Below are 12,280 nucleotides of genomic sequence, written 5' to 3' on the forward strand. Positions count from 1 at the left end.
GCAGTCCATTCCGGGGGTTGGATCAGGTCCGGGTTTTCCACACAGTGCATTCCAGGGCACGGATCCTGTCCGGTTTTTCCGCAACGGTCCATTCCGGTGGCCGGATCCGGTCCAGTTGTTCCGCGGCAGTGCATTCCGGGGGTCGGATCCAGTCTGGGTTTTCCGCAGCAGTCCATTCCGTCTACCAGCTCCGGTCTGGGTTTTCTTTGCCACACCATTAAGGGGGCACGGACCCCGTCTGGGTTTTCCGCAACAGTCAATTCCAGGGACCAGATCCGGTCCGGGTTTTCCACGGCAGTCCATTCCAGGGGTCTGATGTGCTCCGGTTTTTTCGGGGTAGTCCATACCGGAGGTCGGATCCGGTCCGGGTTTTCCGCGGCAGTCCATTCCAGGGGCCAGATCCGGTCCGGGTTTTCCATGGCAGTACATTCCGTGGGTCTGATGCGGTCCTGGTTTTCCACGGCAGTCCATTCCGGGGGTTGGATCAGGTCCGGGTTTTCCACACAGTGCATTCCAGGGCACGGATCCTGTCCGGTTTTTCCGCAACGGTCCATTCCGGTGGCCGGATCCGGTCCAGTTGTTCCGCGGCAGTGCATTCCGGGGGTCGGATCCAGTCTGGGTTTTCCGCAGCAGTCCATTCCGGCTACCAGCTCCGGTCCGGGTTTTCTTTGCCACACCATTAAGGGGGCCGGATCCAGTCCGTGTTTTCCGCGGCAGTCCATTCCGTGGGCCTGGTGCGGTCCGGGTTTTCCATGGCGGTCCATTCCGTGGACCGGATCAGGTCCGGGTTTTGTTGCCGACACCGTTCCGGTGGACGGATCACGTCCGGGATTTCCGCAGCAGAGCATTCCGGGGGCCGGATCCGGTCCGTTTTTTCCGCGGCATTGCATTCTGGGGGCCTGATCCTGTCTGGTGTTTCCGCAGCAGTCCATTCCGTGTGCCGGATCCGGTCCGTTTTTTCCACGGCAGTGCAATCAGGGGCCGGATCCGGTCCGTTTTTTCCGCGGAAGAGCATTCCGGGGTCCGGATCCGGTCAGGTTTTTCCACAGCAGTGCATTCCAGGGGCCGGATCCGGTCCGGTTTTTCCACGGCTTTCCATTCCGGGGCCCGATCTGGTCCGGTTTTTCTGCGGCAGTCCATACCTGAGGTCGGATCCTGTCCGGTTTTTCCGCAGCATTTCATTCCGGGGCCCGGATGCGGTCCATTTTTTCCACGGCAGGCATTTCGGGGGCCGGATCCGTTCCGGTTTTTCCGCGGCAGTCCATTCCGGGGGCTGGATGCGGTCCGTTTTTTATGGGGCAGTGCTTTCCGGGGACCAGATCCGGTCCGGTTTTTCCGCGACAGTCCATTCCAGGGGCCGGATCCGGTCTGTTTTTTCCACGGCATTGCATTCTGGGGGCTATATCCGGTCCCGTTTTTCCGCGGCAGTCCATTCCGGGGTCCGGATCTGGCCCAGGTTTTTCCGCGGCAGTGCATTCCAGGGGCCGGATCCGGTCCATTTCTTCCGCGGCAGTGCATTCCGGGGTCCGGATCCGGTCCGTTTTTTCCTTGGCAGTCCATTCCGGGGACCAGATCCAGTCCGGTTTTTCTGCGGCAGTCCATACCTGAGGTCGGATCCGGTCCGGTTTTTCCGCGGCAGTCCATTCCGGGGGCTGGATCCGGTCCATTTCTTCTGCAGCAGTGCATTCCGGCGGCCGGATCAGGTCCGTTTTTTACGCGGCAGTGCATTCCGCGGTCCGGATCCGGTCCGGTTTTTCTGTGGCAGTCCATTCCTGGAGCCGGATCCCGTCCGTTTTTTCCACGGCAGTGCATTCCGGGGGGCCGGATCACGTCTGCTTTTGCGTGGCGGTGCATTCCGTGGGCCGGATCCGGTCCGGTTTTTCTGCGGCAGTCCATACCTGAGGTCGGATCCGGTCCGGTTTTCCGCAGCATTCCATTCCGGGGCCCGGATGCGGTCCGGTTTTTTCCACGGCAGGCATTTCGGGGGCCGGATCCGTTCCGATTTTTTCACGGCAGTCCATTCCGGGGGCTAGATGCGGTCCGTTTTTTATGGGGCAGTGCGTTCCGGGTGCCGGATCCCGTCCGTATTTTCCACGGCAGTCCGTTCCGGGGTCCGGATCTGGCCCAGGTTTTTCCACGGCAGTGCATTCCGGGTGCCGGATCCGGTCCGGGTTTTCCACGGCAGTGCGTTCCGGGGGCCGGATCCGGTCCGGTTTTTCCGTGGCACTCCATTCCGTGGACCACATCCAGTCCGGTTTTTCTGCGACAGTCCATTAGGGGTCCGGATCCGGTCCGGTTTTTCCGCAGCAGTGCATTCCGGGGGCCGGAGCCGGTCCGTTCTTTACGCGGCAGTGCATTCCGGGGGCCGGATCCGGTCGGGTTTTTCCGCGGCAGTGCATTCCGGGGACTGGATCCAGTCCGTTTTTTCCTTGGCAGTGCATTCCGGTGGCCTGATCCGGTCCGGTGTTTCCTCGGCAGTGCATTCCGGGGGCCGGATCCGGTCTGTTTTTTCCGCGGCGGTGCATTCCGGGGGCCGGATCTGGTCTGGGTTTTCTGCGGCAGTCCATACCGGAGGTCGGATCCCGTCCCGTTTTACCGTGGCAGTCCATTCCGGAGGCCAGATCCGGTCCGGTGTTTCCTCGGCAGTGCATTCCGGGGTCCATATCCGGTCCGGTCTTTCCGCGGCCGTGCATACCGGGGGCCGGATCCGGTCCGGGTTTTCCGCGGCAGTCCATACCGGAGGTCGGTTCCCGTCCGGTTTTTCTGCAGCAGTCCATTCCGGGGGCCGCATGCGGTCTGTTTTTTCCACAGCATTCCATTCCACGGGCCGGATCCGGTCCGGTTTTTCCACAGCAGTCCATTCTGGGGGCCGGATGCGGTCCGTTTTTTCCACGGCAGTGCATTCCGGGGGGCCCGATCCGGTCCGGTTTTTCCGCGGCAATGCATTTGGGGGCTGGATCCAGTCCGGGTTTTCAGCGGCAGTGCATTCCGGGGGCTGGATCCGGTCCGGTTTTTCCGCGGCAGTCCATTCCGGGGGCTGGATCTGGTTTTTCCGCGGCAGTGCATTCGGGGACTGGATCCGGTCCGGTTTTTCCGCGGCAGTGCATTCCACGAACCGGATCCGGTCCGGTTTTTCTGCGGCAGTCCTTTCTGGGGGCCGGATCTGTCCCAGGTTTTTCCGTGGCAGTGCATTCCAGGGGCCGGATCCAGTCCGGTTTTTCCGCGGCAGTGCATTCCGTGGGCCGGAGCCGGTCCGTTCTTTACGCGGCAGTGCATTCCGGGGGCCGGATCCGGTCCGGTTTTTCTGTGGCATTCCATTCCGGGGTCGGATCCAGTCCGGTTTTTCCACGGCAGTCCATTCCGGGGGCCGGATCCGGTCCGGTTTTTTTCTGCGGCAGTGCATTCCGGGGGCCGGATCCGGTCCTGTTTTTCTGCGGCAGTCCTTAACGGGGGCCGGATTTGGCCCAGGTTTTTCCGCCGCAGTGCATTCCGGGTGCTGGATCTGGTCCGGGTTTTCCACGGCAGTGCGTTACGGGGGCCGGATCCGGTCCGGTTTTTCCGTGGCACTCCATTCCGTGGACCACATCCAGTCCGGTTTTTCTGCGACAATCCATTAGGGGTCCGGATCCGGTCCGTTTTTTCCGCGGCAGTCCATTCCCGGTGCCGGATCCGGTCCGTTTTTTCCGCGGCAGTCCGTTCCGGGGTCCGGATCTGGCCCAGGTTTTTCCACGGCAGTGCATTCCGGGTGCCGGATCCGGTCCGGGTTTTCCACGGCAGTGCGTTCCGGGGGCCGGATCCGGTCCGGTTTTTCCGTGGCACTCCATTCCGTGGACCACATCCAGTCCGGTTTTTCTGCGACAGTCCATTAGGGGTCCGGATCCGGTCCGGTTTTTCCGCAGCAGTGCATTCCGGGGGCCGGAGCCGGTCCGTTCTTTACGCGGCAGTGCATACCGGGGGCCGGATCCGGTCGGGTTTTTCCGCGGCAGTGCATTCCGGGGACTGGATCCGGTCCGTTTTTTCCTTGGCAGTGCATTCCGGTGGCCTGATCCGGTCCGGTGTTTCCTCGGCAGTGCATTCCGGGGGCCGGATCCAGTCCGGTTTTCCACAGCATTGCATTCCATTGTCCATATCTGGTACGGTTTTTCCGCGGCAGTCCATTCCGAAGGCTGGATGCAATCCGGTTTTTCTGCGGCAGTGCATTCCGGGGTCCATATCTGGTCCGATTTTTCCGCGGCAGTGCATTCCGTGGGCCGGATCCGGTCCGGTTTTTCCACGGCAGTCCATTCTGGGTTCCGGATCTGGCCCAGGTTTTTCCACTGCAGTGCATTGCGGGGGCCGGATCCGGTCCGGTTTTTCCGCGGCAGTCCATACCGGAGGTCGGATCCTGTCCGGTTTTTCCGCAGCAGTCCATTCCGGGGGCCGTATGCGGTCCATATTTACCACAGCATTCCATTCCGTGTGCCGGATCCAGTCCGGTTTTTCCGCGGCAGTGCATTCCGGGGGCCGGATCCGGTCTGTTTTTTCCGCGGCAGTGCATTCCGGGGGCCGGATCTGGTCTGGGTTTTCTGCGGCAGTCCATACTGGAGGTCGGATCCCGTCCCGTTTTACCGTGGCAGTCCATTCCGGAGGCCAGATCCGGTCCGGTTTTTCCGCGGCAGTGCATTCCGTGGTCCATATCCGGTCCGGTCTTTCCACGGCAGTGCATTCCGGGTGCTGGATCTGGTCCGGGTTTTCCGCGCCAGTCCATACCGGATGTCGGATCCCATCCGGTTTTTCCGCGGCAGTGCATTCCGGGGGCCAGAGCTGGTCCGTTTTTCACGCGGCAGTGCATTCCGGGGGCTGCATCCGGCTTTTCTGTGGCAGTGCATTTGGGGGCTGGATCCGGTCCGGTTTTTCCGCGGCAGTGCATTCCGTGGTCCATATCTGGTCCGGTTTTTCTGCGGCAGTCCATTCCGGGGGTCCGGATCCGGTCCGTTTTTCCGCGGCAGTGCATTCCGTGGGCTGGATCTGGTTTTTCCGCGGCAGTGCATTCCGGTGTCCGGATCCGGTCCGGTTTTTGCGCGGCAGTGCATTCCGGTGGCCGGATCAGGTCCGGGATTTCCGTGCCAGTCCATACCGGAGGTCGGATCCGGTCGGGTTTTTCTGCGGCAGTCCATACCGGAGGCCGGATCCCGTCCGGTTTTTGCACGGCGGCGCATTTCGCGGGCCGGATCCGTTCCCTTTTTCTGTGGCGCTGCGTTCCGGGGGCCGGATGCGGTCCGGTGTTCCCGCGCTAGTGAGTTCCGCGGGCGAGATCCGGTCCGGATTTTTTCCGCGGCCGTGCATTCCGGGGGCCGGATCCGGTCCGTTTTTTCCGCGGCAGTGCATTCCGGGGGCCGGATCTGGTCTGGGTTTTCCGCGGCAGTCCATACCGGAGGTCGGTTCCCGTCCGGTTTTTCCGTGGCAGTGCATTCCGGGGGCCAGATCCCGTCCAGTTTTTCCACTGCATTCCATTCCGAGGTCCATATCTGGACCGTTTTTTCCGCGGCAGTGCATTCCCGGAGCTGGATCCGGTCCAGTTTTTCCTTGGCAGTGCATTCCGGGGGCCGGATCCGGTCCGGTTTTTCTGCGGCATTCCATTCCGGGGTCCGGATCTGGCCCAGGTATTTCCACGGCAGTGCATTCCGGGGGCCGGATGCGGTCCGGGTTTTCCGTGGCAGTCCATACCGGAGGTCGGATCCAGTCGGGTTTTTCTGCGGCAGTCCATTCCGGGGGCCGGATCAGGTCCGTTTTTTCCGCGGCAGTCCATACCTGAGGTCTGATCCCGTCCGGTTTTTGCGCGGCGGTGCATTCCGGGGGCAGGATGCAGTCCGTTTTTTCCGCGGCAGGCATTCTGGGGGCTGGATCCCGTCCGGTTTTTGCGCGGCGGTGCATTCCGGGGGCAGGATGCAGTCCGTTTTTTCCGCGGCAGGCATTCTGGGGGCTGGATCCGGTCCGGTTTTTCTGCAGCAGTCCATTCCGGGGTCCGGATCTGGCCCAGGTTTTTCTGCGGCAGTGCATTCCAGGGGCCGGATCCGGTCCGGTTTTTCCTTGGCGGCGCATTCCGGGGGCCGGATCTGGTCCTGTTTTTGCGCGTCGGCGCATTTCGGGGGGTCAGATCCGGTCCATTTTTCCGCGGCAGTGCATTCCGGGGGCTGGATCCGGTCTGGTTTTTCCGTGGCAGTGCGTTCCCGGGGGCGGATCCGGTCCGTTTTTTCTGCAGCAGTGCATTCCGGGGGCTGGATCAGGTCCGTTTTTTCTGCGGCAGTCCATTCCGGGGGGCCGGATCGGTTCCGGTTTTTCCGCGGCAGTGCATTCCGGGGGGCGGATCCGGTCCGTTTTTTACGTGGCAGTGCATTCTGGGGGCCGGATCCGGTCCGGTTTTTCTGCGGCAGTCCTTTCCGGGGGCCGGATTTGGCCCAGGATTTTCCGCGGCAGTGCATTCCGGGGCCCGATCCGGTCCGGTTTTTCTGCGGCAGTCCATACCGGAGGTCGGATCCCGTCCGGTTTTTCCGCAGCAGTCCATTCGGGGGGCCGGATGCGGTCCGGTTTTTTCCACGGCAGGCATTTTGGGGGCCGGATCCGTTCCGATTTTTTCACGGCAGTCCATTCCGGGGGCTAGATGCGGTCCGTTTTTTATGGGGCAGTGCGTTCCGGGGGCCGGATCCCGTCCATTTTTTCCACGACAGTGCATTCCGGGGGCTGGATCCGGTCTGTTTTTTACACGGCATTCCATTCCGGGGGCTGGATCCGGTCCGTTTTTTCCGCGGCAGTCCGTTCCGGGGTCCGGATCTGGCCCAGGTTTTTCCACGGCAGTGCATTCCGGGTGCCGGATCCGGTCCGGGTTTTCCACGGCAGTGCGTTCCGGGGGCCGGATCCGGTCCGGTTTTTCCGTGGCACTCCATTCCGTGGACCACATCCAGTCCGGTTTTTCTGCGACAGTCCATTAGGGGTCCGGATCCGGTCCGTTTTTTCCGCGGCAGTCCATTCCGGGTGCCGGATCCGGTCCGTTTTTTCCGCGGCAGTCCGTTCCGGGGTCCGGATCTGGCCCAGGTTTTTCCACGGCAGTGCATTCCGGGTGCCGGATCCGGTCCGGGTTTTCCACGGCAGTGCGTTCCGGGGGCCGGATCCGGTCCGGTTTTTCCGTGGCACTCCATTCCGTGGACCACATCCAGTCCGGTTTTTCTGCGACAGTCCATTAGGGGTCCGGATCCGGTCCGGTTTTTCCGCAGCAGTGCATTCCGGGGGCCGGAGCCGGTCCGTTCTTTACGCGGCAGTGCATTCCGGGGGCCGGATCCGGTCGGGTTTTTCCGCGGCAGTGCATTCCGGGGACTGGATCCGGTCCGTTTTTTCCTTGGCAGTGCATTCCGGTGGCCTGATCCGGTCCGGTGTTTCCTCGGCAGTGCATTCCGGGGGCCGGATCCGGTCTGTTTTTTCCGCGGCGGTGCATTCCGGGGGCCGGATCTGGTCTGGGTTTTCTGCGGCAGTCCATACCGGAGGTCGGATCCCGTCCCGTTTTACCGTGGCAGTCCATTCCGGAGGCCAGATCCGGTCCGGTTTTTCCGCGGCAGTGCATTCCGGGGTCCATATCCGGTCCGGTCTTTCCGCGGCCGTGCATACCGGGGGCCGGATCCGGTCCGGGTTTTCCGCGGCAGTCCATACCGGAGGTCGGTTCCCGTCCGGTTTTTCTGCAGCAGTCCATTCCGGGGGCCGCATGCGGTCTATTTTTTCCACAGCATTCCATTCCACGGGCCGGATCCGGTCCGGTTTTTCCACAGCAGTCCATTCTGGGGGCCGGATGCGGTCCGTTTTTTCCACGGCAGTGCATTCCGGGGGGCCCGATCCGGTCCGGTTTTTCCGCGGCAATGCATTTGGGGGCTGGATCCAGTCCGGGTTTTCAGCGGCAGTGCATTCCGGGGGCTGGATCCGGTCCGGTTTTTCCGCGGCAGTCCATTCCGGGGGCTGGATCTGGTTTTTCCGCGGCAGTGCATTCGGGGACTGGATCCGGTCCGGTTTTTCCGCGGCAGTGCATTCCACGAACCGGATCCGGTCCGGTTTTTCTGCGGCAGTCCTTTCTGGGGGCCGGATCTGTCCCAGGTTTTTCCGTGGCAGTGCATTCCAGGGGCCGGATCCGGTCCGGTTTTTCCGCGGCAGTGCATTCCGGGGGCCGGAGCCGGTCCGTTCTTTACGCGGCAGTGCATTCCGGGGGCCGGATCCGGTCCGGTTTTTCTGTGGCATTCCATTCCGGGGTCGGATCCAGTCCGGTTTTTCCACGGCAGTGCATTCCGGGGGCCGGATCCGGTCCGGTTTTTTTCTGCGGCAGTGCATTCCGGGGGCCGGATCCGGTCCTGTTTTTCTGCGGCAGTCCTTAACGGGGGCCGGATTTGGCCCAGGTTTTTCCGCCGCAGTGCATTCCGGGTGCTGGATCTGGTCCGGGTTTTCCACGGCAGTGCGTTACGGGGGCCGGATCCTGTCCGGTTTTTCCGTGGCACTCCATTCCGTGGACCACATCCAGTCCGGTTTTTCTGCGACAATCCATTAGGGGTCCGGATCCGGTCCGTTTTTTCCGCGGCAGTCCATTCCCGGTGCCGGATCCGGTCCGTTTTTTCCGCGGCAGTCCGTTCCGGGGTCCGGATCTGGCCCAGGTTTTTCCACGGCAGTGCATTCCGGGTGCCGGATCCGGTCCGGGTTTTCCACGGCAGTGCGTTCCGGGGGCCGGATCCGGTCCGGTTTTTCCGTGGCACTCCATTCCGTGGACCACATCCAGTCCGGTTTTTCTGCGACAGTCCATTAGGGGTCCGGATCCGGTCCGGTTTTTCCGCAGCAGTGCATTCCGGGGGCCGGAGCCGGTCCGTTCTTTACGCGGCAGTGCATACCGGGGGCCGGATCCGGTCGGGTTTTTCCGCGGCAGTGCATTCCGGGGACTGGATCCGGTCCGTTTTTTCCTTGGCAGTGCATTCCGGTGGCCTGATCCGGTCCGGTGTTTCCTCGGCAGTGCATTCCGGGGGCCGGATCCAGTCCGGTTTTCCACAGCATTGCATTCCATTGTCCATATCTGGTACGGTTTTTCCGCGGCAGTCCATTCCGAAGGCTGGATGCAATCCGGTTTTTCTGCGGCAGTGCATTCCGGGGTCCATATCTGGTCCGATTTTTCCGCGGCAGTGCATTCCGGGGGCCAGATCCGGTCCGGTTTTTCCACGGCAGTGCATTCCGTGGGCCGGATCCGGTCCGGTTTTTCCACGGCAGTCCATTCTGGGTTCCGGATCTGGCCCAGGTTTTTCCACTGCAGTGCATTGCGGGGGCCGGATCCGGTCCGGTTTTTCCGCGGCAGTCCATACCGGAGGTCGGATCCTGTCCGGTTTTTCCGCAGCAGTCCATTCCGGGGGCCGTATGCGGTCCATATTTACCACAGCATTCCATTCCGTGTGCCGGATCCAGTCCGGTTTTTCCGCGGCAGTGCATTCCGGGGGCCGGATCCGGTCTGTTTTTTCCGCGGCAGTGCATTCCGGGGGCCGGATCTGGTCTGGGTTTTCTGCGGCAGTCCATACTGGAGGTCGGATCCCGTCCCGTTTTACCGTGGCAGTCCATTCCGGAGGCCAGATCCGGTCCGGTTTTTCCGCGGCAGTGCATTCCGTGGTCCATATCCGGTCCGGTCTTTCCACGGCAGTGCATTCCGGGTGCTGGATCTGGTCCGGGTTTTCCGCGCCAGTCCATACCGGATGTCGGATCCCATCCGGTTTTTCCGCGGCAGTGCATTCCGGGGGCCAGAGCTGGTCCGTTTTTCACGTGGCAGTGCATTCCGGGGGCTGCATCCGGCTTTTCTGTGGCAGTGCATTTGGGGGCTGGATCCGGTCCGGTTTTTCCGCGGCAGTGCATTCCGTGGTCCATATCTGGTCCGTTTTTTCTGCGGCAGTCCATTCCGGGGGTCCGGATCCGGTCCGTTTTTCCGCGGCAGTGCATTCCGTGGGCTGGATCTGGTTTTTCCGCGGCAGTGCATTCCGGTGTCCGGATCCGGTCCGGTTTTTGCGCGGCAGTGCATTCCGGTGGCCGGATCAGGTCCGGGATTTCCGTGCCAGTCCATACCGGATGTCGGATCCGGTCGGGTTTTTCTGCGGCAGTCCATACCGGAGGCCGGATCCCGTCCGGTTTTTGCACGGCGGCGCATTTCGCGGGCCGGATCCGTTCCCTTTTTCTGTGGCGCTGCGTTCCGGGGGCCGGATGCGGTCCGGTGTTCCCGCGCTAGTGAGTTCCGCGGGCGAGATCCGGTCCGGATTTTTTCCGCGGCCGTGCATTCCGGGGGCCGGATCCGGTCCGTTTTTTCCGCAGCAGTGCATTCCGGGGGCCGGATCTGGTCTGGGTTTTCCGCGGCAGTCCATACCGGAGGTCGGTTCCCGTCCGGTTTTTCCGTGGCAGTGCATTCCGGGGGCCAGATCCCGTCCAGTTTTTCCACTGCATTCCATTCCGAGGTCCATATCTGGACCGTTTTTTCCGCGGCAGTGCATTCCCGGAGCTGGATCCGGTCCAGTTTTTCCTTGGCAGTGCATTCCGGGGGCCGGATCCGGTCCGGTTTTTCTGCGGCATTCCATTCCGGGGTCCGGATCTGGCCCAGGTATTTCCACGGCAGTGCATTCCGGGGGCCGGATGCGGTCCGGGTTTTCCGTGGCAGTCCATACCGGAGGTCGGATCCAGTCGGGTTTTTCTGCGGCAGTCCATTCCGGGGGCCGGATCAGGTCCGTTTTTTCCGCGGCAGTCCATACCTGAGGTCTGATCCCGTCCGGTTTTTGCGCGGCGGTGCATTCCGGGGGCAGGATGCAGTCCGTTTTTTCCGCGGCAGGCATTCTGGGGGCTGGATCCCGTCCGGTTTTTGCGCGGCGGTGCATTCCGGGGGCAGGATGCAGTCCGTTTTTTCCGCGGCAGGCATTCTGGGGGCTGGATCCGGTCCGGTTTTTCTGCAGCAGTCCATTCCGGGGTCCGGATCTGGCCCAGGTTTTTCTGCGGCAGTGCATTCCAGGGGCCGGATCCGGTCCGGTTTTTCCTTGGCGGCGCATTCCGGGGGCCGGATCTGGTCCTGTTTTTGCGCGTCGGCGCATTTCGGGGGGTCAGATCCGGTCCATTTTTCCGCGGCAGTGCATTCCGGGGGCTGGATCCGGTCTGGTTTTTCCGTGGCAGTGCGTTCCCGGGGGCGGATCCGGTCCGTTTTTTCTGCAGCAGTGCATTCCGGGGGCTGGATCAGGTCCGTTTTTTCTGCGGCAGTCCATTCCGGGGGGCCGGATCGGTTCCGGTTTTTCCGCGGCAGTGCATTCCGGGGGGCGGATCCGGTCCGTTTTTTACGTGGCAGTGCATTCTGGGGGCCGGATCCGGTCCGGTTTTTCTGCGGCAGTCCTTTCCGGGGGCCGGATTTGGCCCAGGATTTTCCGCGGCAGTGCATTCCGGGGCCCGATCCGGTCCGGTTTTTCTGCGGCAGTCCATACCGGAGGTCGGATCCCGTCCGGTTTTTCCGCAGCAGTCCATTCGGGGGGCCGGATGCGGTCCGGTTTTTTCCACGGCAGGCATTTTGGGGGCCGGATCCGTTCCGATTTTTTCACGGCAGTCCATTCCGGGGGCTAGATGCGGTCCGTTTTTTATGGGGCAGTGCGTTCCGGGGGCCGGATCCCGTCCATTTTTTCCACGACAGTGCATTCCGGGGGCTGGATCCGGTCTGTTTTTTACACGGCATTCCATTCCGGGGGCTGGATCCGGTCCGTTTTTTCCGCGGCAGTCCGTTCCGGGGTCCGGATCTGGCCCAGGTTTTTCCACGGCAGTGCATTCCGGGTGCCGGATCCGGTCCGGGTTTTCCACGGCAGTGCGTTCCGGGGGCCGGATCCGGTCCGGTTTTTCCGTGGCACTCCATTCCGTGGACCACATCCAGTCCGGTTTTTCTGCGACAGTCCATTAGGGGTCCGGATCCGGTCCGTTTTTTCCGCGGCAGTCCATTCCGGGTGCCGGATCCGGTCCGTTTTTTCCGCGGCAGTCCGTTCCGGGGTCCGGATCTGGCCCAGGTTTTTCCACGGCAGTGCATTCCGGGTGCCGGATCCGGTCCGGGTTTTCCACGGCAGTGCGTTCCGGGGGCCGGATCCGGTCCGGTTTTTCCGTGGCACTCCATTCCGTGGACCACATCCAGTCCGGTTTTTCTGCGACAGTCCATTAGGGGTCCGGATCCGGTCCGGTTTTTCCGCAGCAGTGCATTCCGGGGGCCGGAGCCGGTCCGTTCTTTACGCGGCAG

The sequence above is a fragment of the Phalacrocorax carbo genome, chromosome 10 (assembly GCF_963921805.1).
Source record: "Phalacrocorax carbo chromosome 10, bPhaCar2.1, whole genome shotgun sequence".
NCBI classification, from domain to species: Eukaryota; Metazoa; Chordata; class Aves; order Suliformes; family Phalacrocoracidae; genus Phalacrocorax; species Phalacrocorax carbo.